We start from the raw sequence: 6,477 nt of genomic DNA, 5'->3' as shown, positions 1-6,477 counted from the left end.
GTGATGATAAGCTTGTTTTAGTTAACATTAACAGGTTAATCTGACGAAATCACACCATAATTCAGTTTATCTAGTGATGCTAAGCTGTTTCAGTTAACATTAACAGGTTAATCTGACGAAATCACACCATAATTCAGTTTATCTGTGATGATAAGCTGTTTTAGTTAACATTAACAGGTTAATCTGACGAAATCACATCATAATTCATTTTATCTGTGATGATAAGCTGTTTTAGTTAACATTAACAGGTTAATCTGACGAAATCACATCATAATTCAGTTTATCTGTGATGATAAGCTGTTTTAGTTAACATTAACAGGTTAATCTGACGAAATCACACCATAATTCAGTTTATCTGTGATGATAAGCTGTTTTAGTTAACATTAACAGGTTAATCTGAGAAATCACACCATAATTCAGTTTATCTGTGATGATAAGCTGTTTTAATTAACATTAACAGGTTAATCTGACGAAATCACACCATAATTCAGTTTATCTGTTTATTCAGTTTATTTAGTTTTAAAAAAAAGGAACCTCGGAAAATGTAAAATGGAAAGAAACTGATGAAATTCACTTACAACAAACTCCACTGTTTCCACCTAGGAAGACAGGGTTTATCAGGATGAAATTCATTTACAACAAACTCCACTGTTTCCACCTAGGAAGACAGGGTTTATCAGGGTGAAATTCACTTACAACAAACTCCACTGTTTCCAACTAGGAAGACAGGGTTTATCAGGATGAAATTCACTTACAACAAACTCCACTGTTTCCACTAGGAAGACCATCCTGATAAACCCTAAATTCACTTACAACAAACTCCACTGTTTCCACCTAGGAAGACAGGGTTTATCAGGATGAAATTCACTTACAACAAACTCCACTGTTTCCACCTAGGAAGACAGGGTTTATCAGAATGAAATTCATTTACAACAAACTCCACTGTTTCCAACTAGGAAGACAGGGTTTATCAGGATGAAATTCATTTACAACAAACTCCACTGTTTCCACCTAGGAAGACAGGGTTTATCAGGATGAAATTCACTTACAGCAAACTCCATTGTTTCCATCTGGGAAGACAGGGTTTATCAGGATGAAATTAACTTACAACAAAACTGTTTCCAACTAGAAAGACAGGGTTTATCAGATGAAATTCACTTACAACAAACTCCACTGTTTCCACTAGGAAGACAGGGTTTATCAGGATGAAATTAACTTACAACAAACTCCACTGTTTCCACCAAGGAGGACAGGGTTTATCAGGATGAAATTCAGTTACAACAAACTCCACTGTTTCCACCTAGGAGGACAGGGTTCCAATTTGAAAAAAAAGTTTCTATCAGGACACACATGAATTACTTACAACATGAAAGTTAACTGGACATTGACTTTTTATTTACACTTGGGTCCATGCTTGGCCTATTGGGTAGCATATTGGACTGCGGAAATATATATATATATATATATATGGTGCTCCAAGTTTGACACTCAAAGCCCCTTAATCGTTACAAAAAAAATAGAAGCTCAAGAACTAGCGATGGGTGCCATTGATTAGCTCCCTTCGATCTAGTCTATCAGATTAAATTTAGCACAGATATCACTCGAGTACCTGATGATGACAAAACCTTGTCGAAACGTTGTACATTTGCTGTTATGTTAAACTTATATTAAAGTTTTTCTTCATTACCCATTCAAGGTGTCTCCAACCATTATCACTCGAGTAACTTTGCACTAATATCTGGAAACAAACATTTGTATGTACTTGAACCGAAAAACTTAAAACACTCAGAGACAGCCCATCAATTAAAACCTTGAAAGGGCTTGCTTCACTCAAGCTACGATCTCCCTCAATCGTCAAGGGAGACTAACCTATTTATAACAACAGTTAATTACACTCGCGAGCGTTTTGAGCAAGCTTCTGGTAATCAAAAGCATCTGTGAAAATGTATTAAAATACTCAAACAATCAACGTTGTATAATACACAATTAAAATTTTATTTAACAACCGATCCACGTTCGTAATAGACACTCTACGTGTTTCAACGTCATTCACATCATCATCAGAAGTGTGAAAAATACATGTCGTGCAACATATAAATACAAAAAGTCACGGTCATGTGACTACTAGTTTACATATTTAAAATGCCCCCCCCCCCAGTGGCACAGCGGTATGTCTGCGGACTTACAACGCTAGAAACCGAGTTTCGATACCCGTGGTGGGCAGAGCACAGATAGCCCTTGTGTAGCTTTATGCATAATTAAAAACAAAACATATTTAAAAAAGATAACGTTATCTACTTACTTTCTGATTTTCTAACCCTTCATACATATTTAAGATAAAATTATTTTCACTGTGTTTTATTATTGTACAACAATATTTTTTTTTTCCAAACTTCTGAGGATGATGTGAACGACGTTGAAACATGATCGGTTTTTAGATAAGTGTTAATTGTGTATCTTTCAACGTTGATCGTTTGAGTATTTTAAATATTTACACAAGTTCCTTGAATTTTACCCTAGCATCTGCGAAAAGTTTGAACCACTCGTTAACACGTATAATGAACGTAAGGTGGCGCTTAACATCAAAGTTAACCCAACACAAAAACTAATGTTATCAGTATATTATGTTGTGGTAAGACGGCCCCCTCACTCATATGGCGGGATGTTATCGAACGGGCTTGTTATTAGTATATTATGTTGTAGTAAGACCCCCCCCCCCCCACTCATAAGGCGGGACATTATCGAACGGGCTCGTGAATCGTGTGATGCATAACGCCTAGGCTACATGGCTAATCACGATTTATTGATCTGTCGCTTGTACGATATTAAATAATAATAAAACTGGTTATTTTTTTATCACATCTTTCTTTAATGGCCGCATTCTTTATATGTTACACGCTGCTGCTGACGAGGCTTTTTGTTTGGTCGAATCGATTGACGTTCGTTATTGATCATGGAAGAAAACCTCTAACGATATCGTTAACAGACATCGTACTCGACTGACGAAAAATTCTTTCTAATCTGTATAAGCGTGTATTTAATTAGCTACACTCATCACAAGGTGTATTTGTATCTAGCAGCTTGTTCTGACCGCAAGTTAAAATTAACGTATGCTGTCACCTAACAGACTAAGTCTAAACAGAAACTATAACACTAATTAAAAACATAAATTATGAGAGTTTTGGTTTTAATGGACCGTTTCTGAAGTGGGACGACGTTTCAACTTCTACACCGACACCTTCGACCAGAAGAAGGAAGTTGAGAGATAAAGAGGAGGGCGTGTCATTTGGACAGGGGACGTCGAGAGCCACCCCAGGCCCCGGGGTCAGTAATATTATCACCCCCCCCCCCTTTCATTCTATTTATTAACTTTTGCTGATTTTTCATAAAAGAAATTTAGGTGACAAATTTCTTCATGAATCCATGAAAAACCAGTAGCCATTTTAGGTCATTAAGTAGTATGAATTTCCAGTGAGCTTTGGAATATCCCACTGCCGGGTCCTGGGGGCAGCTGCCCCCCCCCCCCACGATCCATCGTCAGCCCTGCATTTCGATGTGACAAAAAATAATATCTCAGTAAATCAAGAAGATTGCACTTTAAATGGTAAACATCTAGAGTATGCGTAACTAATTCGTTAAACACTCTGAAATGGTAAAAATAAAACCAAAATGGAGGGGTTAGTCGCAGCACGTGTCAAAGAGTTTAAGACCGAGAATTTATCTAAGTATTTCCTTTTAAAATTAAGAAATTAAAACTTGGATGAGATAAACATTTGAACTACGCTTCCATGCCAAGTTGGCTGACATATATATCGATAAGAAATTGCTTACTTAAATTTTGTGAATGTAACTGTAAAAACAAAAAAAAAAAGATAGTCGTGACGTATGCACTTTGACCCACTCTTCTCCAGAGGATTAGAATCAAAATTTTGGTATGTCTACACTGCCTAAAAGAGCCTTTAACCAACATGAAAAATGTCTTTCTTCTGGCCATTTAGGTTCTGTAATAAACGTTTTGATTTCCGTGCAATCGTTTGTTTGTAAGCTACGCAAAGGGCTATCTGTGCTCTGCCCACCACGGGTATCGAAACCCGGATTCTAGCGTTGTAAGTCCGCAGACATACCGCTGTGCCATTGGGGGGCATTTTCCCGTGCAATACAGATCTTACGAATCGGTATGTTATGCTCCAGAAAAAAATGTCCGACACACTCGCCTGTATATACATACACTCCTATAACTATTAAGAATTTTATGTTAAGCTTCTTAAGACACACGAAAATTCTCTGCTAAACATCATAAATTAAGTGATGCATCGAACAAGCTTAAGTTCACAGCAGGTCCAATGTAAGACGTTTAACGTGAGGCTTAAGTGTTTTTATACAGTCTTTACTTTTCTTATGGCGATGGTTCGAGTCAGGAAGCTGGATCTTCCTTCCCTCTGTAGTCGTTGCCAATCTTGACTGTCGCTGTCTTCTTACAGTTACAGTGTGTTGGGCCGTGCGGGGTGAACGACCCGTCATCCTCTTGGGATGACAGCTGCTATCCCAACAGTCACGTGGAAAAACAGATGTCTCAAACTATATTTGCGTCCAAGTGATTGGCCGGCTATCTCGATAACCACGTGGAAAGACTGACATCACACTACATTCACTTACGAGCCCCCCCCCCTTGTAAGTCTGCGGACTTACAACGCTAGAAACCGGGTTTCGATACCCGTGGCGGGCAGAGCACAGATAGCCCTTGTGTAGCTTTGTGCATAATTAAAATCAAACTAACACTTGCAAGGACCTTATGTAGCTTTGTGCATAATTAAAAACAAACACTTTCAAGGATCGATCATCAATATTTATAAGCACAATGCAAATTATTTTGTTTCAACAGAACAGTTTATTTACTTTTGAGAAAAGCCACATTGGGCTGTATGATGTGGGGGAATCGAACCCCGGATCTTAGCGTTGTAAGTCCGTAAACTTACCGATGTCCCACCGGAACAGCGATCTGTTTTCTCCAGTAACACCTAAAGACGACAGACACCAACGTTATGTTGAAATATGTAGTACGTTCTCTACATAAAATCATTTTTATTATGCTATTAAATCGTTATTTGTCCATTTACTATTATAGTAGAACAACGTACTTCCGTACACGAGTAATTGTATTTCATCTTATACTTCTAGTTCCGTTTCCTTCCGACAGGTTGTCTAGAGTACTTATGAAGACCGGTTTTTGTCTATTGTACAACGTAATAGACTTCACGTGTCACACATCGAATCTGCCGTTTTGATTTCAGGCCACTTGTGTAATTAGTGCGCTATAAACTAGAAACTGTACGTACACACCAAGTAATAATAAGTTTAATTGTAAACCAAACCTGTATAATTGGTTTCCATAGCAGTTACATAACCTTTCTGAAGCCTAAAAAAATTTTTAACAATTAATTAATTCAAACTAGATAAAGTAAGTATAAAAAGTATTTTTTTAAACAAACTTTATATTTTAAAACTCGAATTAATTTTAATCTACTTATTCAACACTTTTTTTAGCATTGTTATTTTTCTTTCAAAATTCAAAATGTCAGCTTTAAAATAAGATAATTGTAAATATTGTGGAGTACTGAAAGTTTTGCGATGATATTCACCCTCCCACCTCCTTATTTGGAGAGTCTCGCGTTTGTTTGTTGGATTGATTTCGGACAAGAGGGAAAGCAGGTAGTCTACACCTCCTATCGGATTTCATAATCATTCTTACAATTCACCAAAAGCTTCTCCTTGTAGAGCTTCCCCCCCCCCTTGCGTTAACTGGACGCGAACCTCAGCTATATAGACTGGCACGTTTACCACTAGGCGGCGCTCGGCCCTTGAAGTTATTTGTTCTTATTGCTCATTATACACTTAGTTGATCACGACTAGGTTTAACAACCAAGTCATCAACGTTACCGAAACCATCACTGCCTTTTGGTCAATATCTGTGGATAACCTTGATTTCTGGTGACCTTAACTTTTGAGATTGACCAAAACTTGATCGAAGTGTAGCATCAGTGTCGTGGCAATAATACCGTGGATGATACCTATATCTACATCTTTATGAGGTTCTCAAGTCTCTGAAAATGTCTGTTGTAAACAAGAGGTCACCGTATTCTCCGTGTTTAACCAGTGCGGTTACTAAGTCAGACAGTAACTAAGATGTCTTTCTTTAATACCGAAGCTTAGTATTGTTTTATACGACAAATTTTAGCTAGCAGCCGTTAAGAAGTGAATTATTCCCTAAATGTGCCTAGCTTTTGCTCGATTGGAGCTGAAAAGAAAATTTATTTCGAATTATTAGCGTGTTTGTGCTAGTACCACTATTAAAGCCAGGCTTATACCAGCCGTTTATCAGGATGAGTCATAGTTGCACTAGTACCATTATTAAAGCCAGGCTTATACCAGCCGTTTATCAGGATGAGTCATAGTTGTACTAGTACCACTATTAAAGCC

Source organism: Limulus polyphemus, unplaced genomic scaffold (genome assembly GCF_000517525.1).
Source record: "Limulus polyphemus unplaced genomic scaffold, Limulus_polyphemus-2.1.2 Scaffold5018, whole genome shotgun sequence".
Lineage (NCBI taxonomy): Eukaryota > Metazoa > Arthropoda > Merostomata > Xiphosura > Limulidae > Limulus > Limulus polyphemus.
This window is presented reverse-complemented; position numbering follows the sequence as displayed.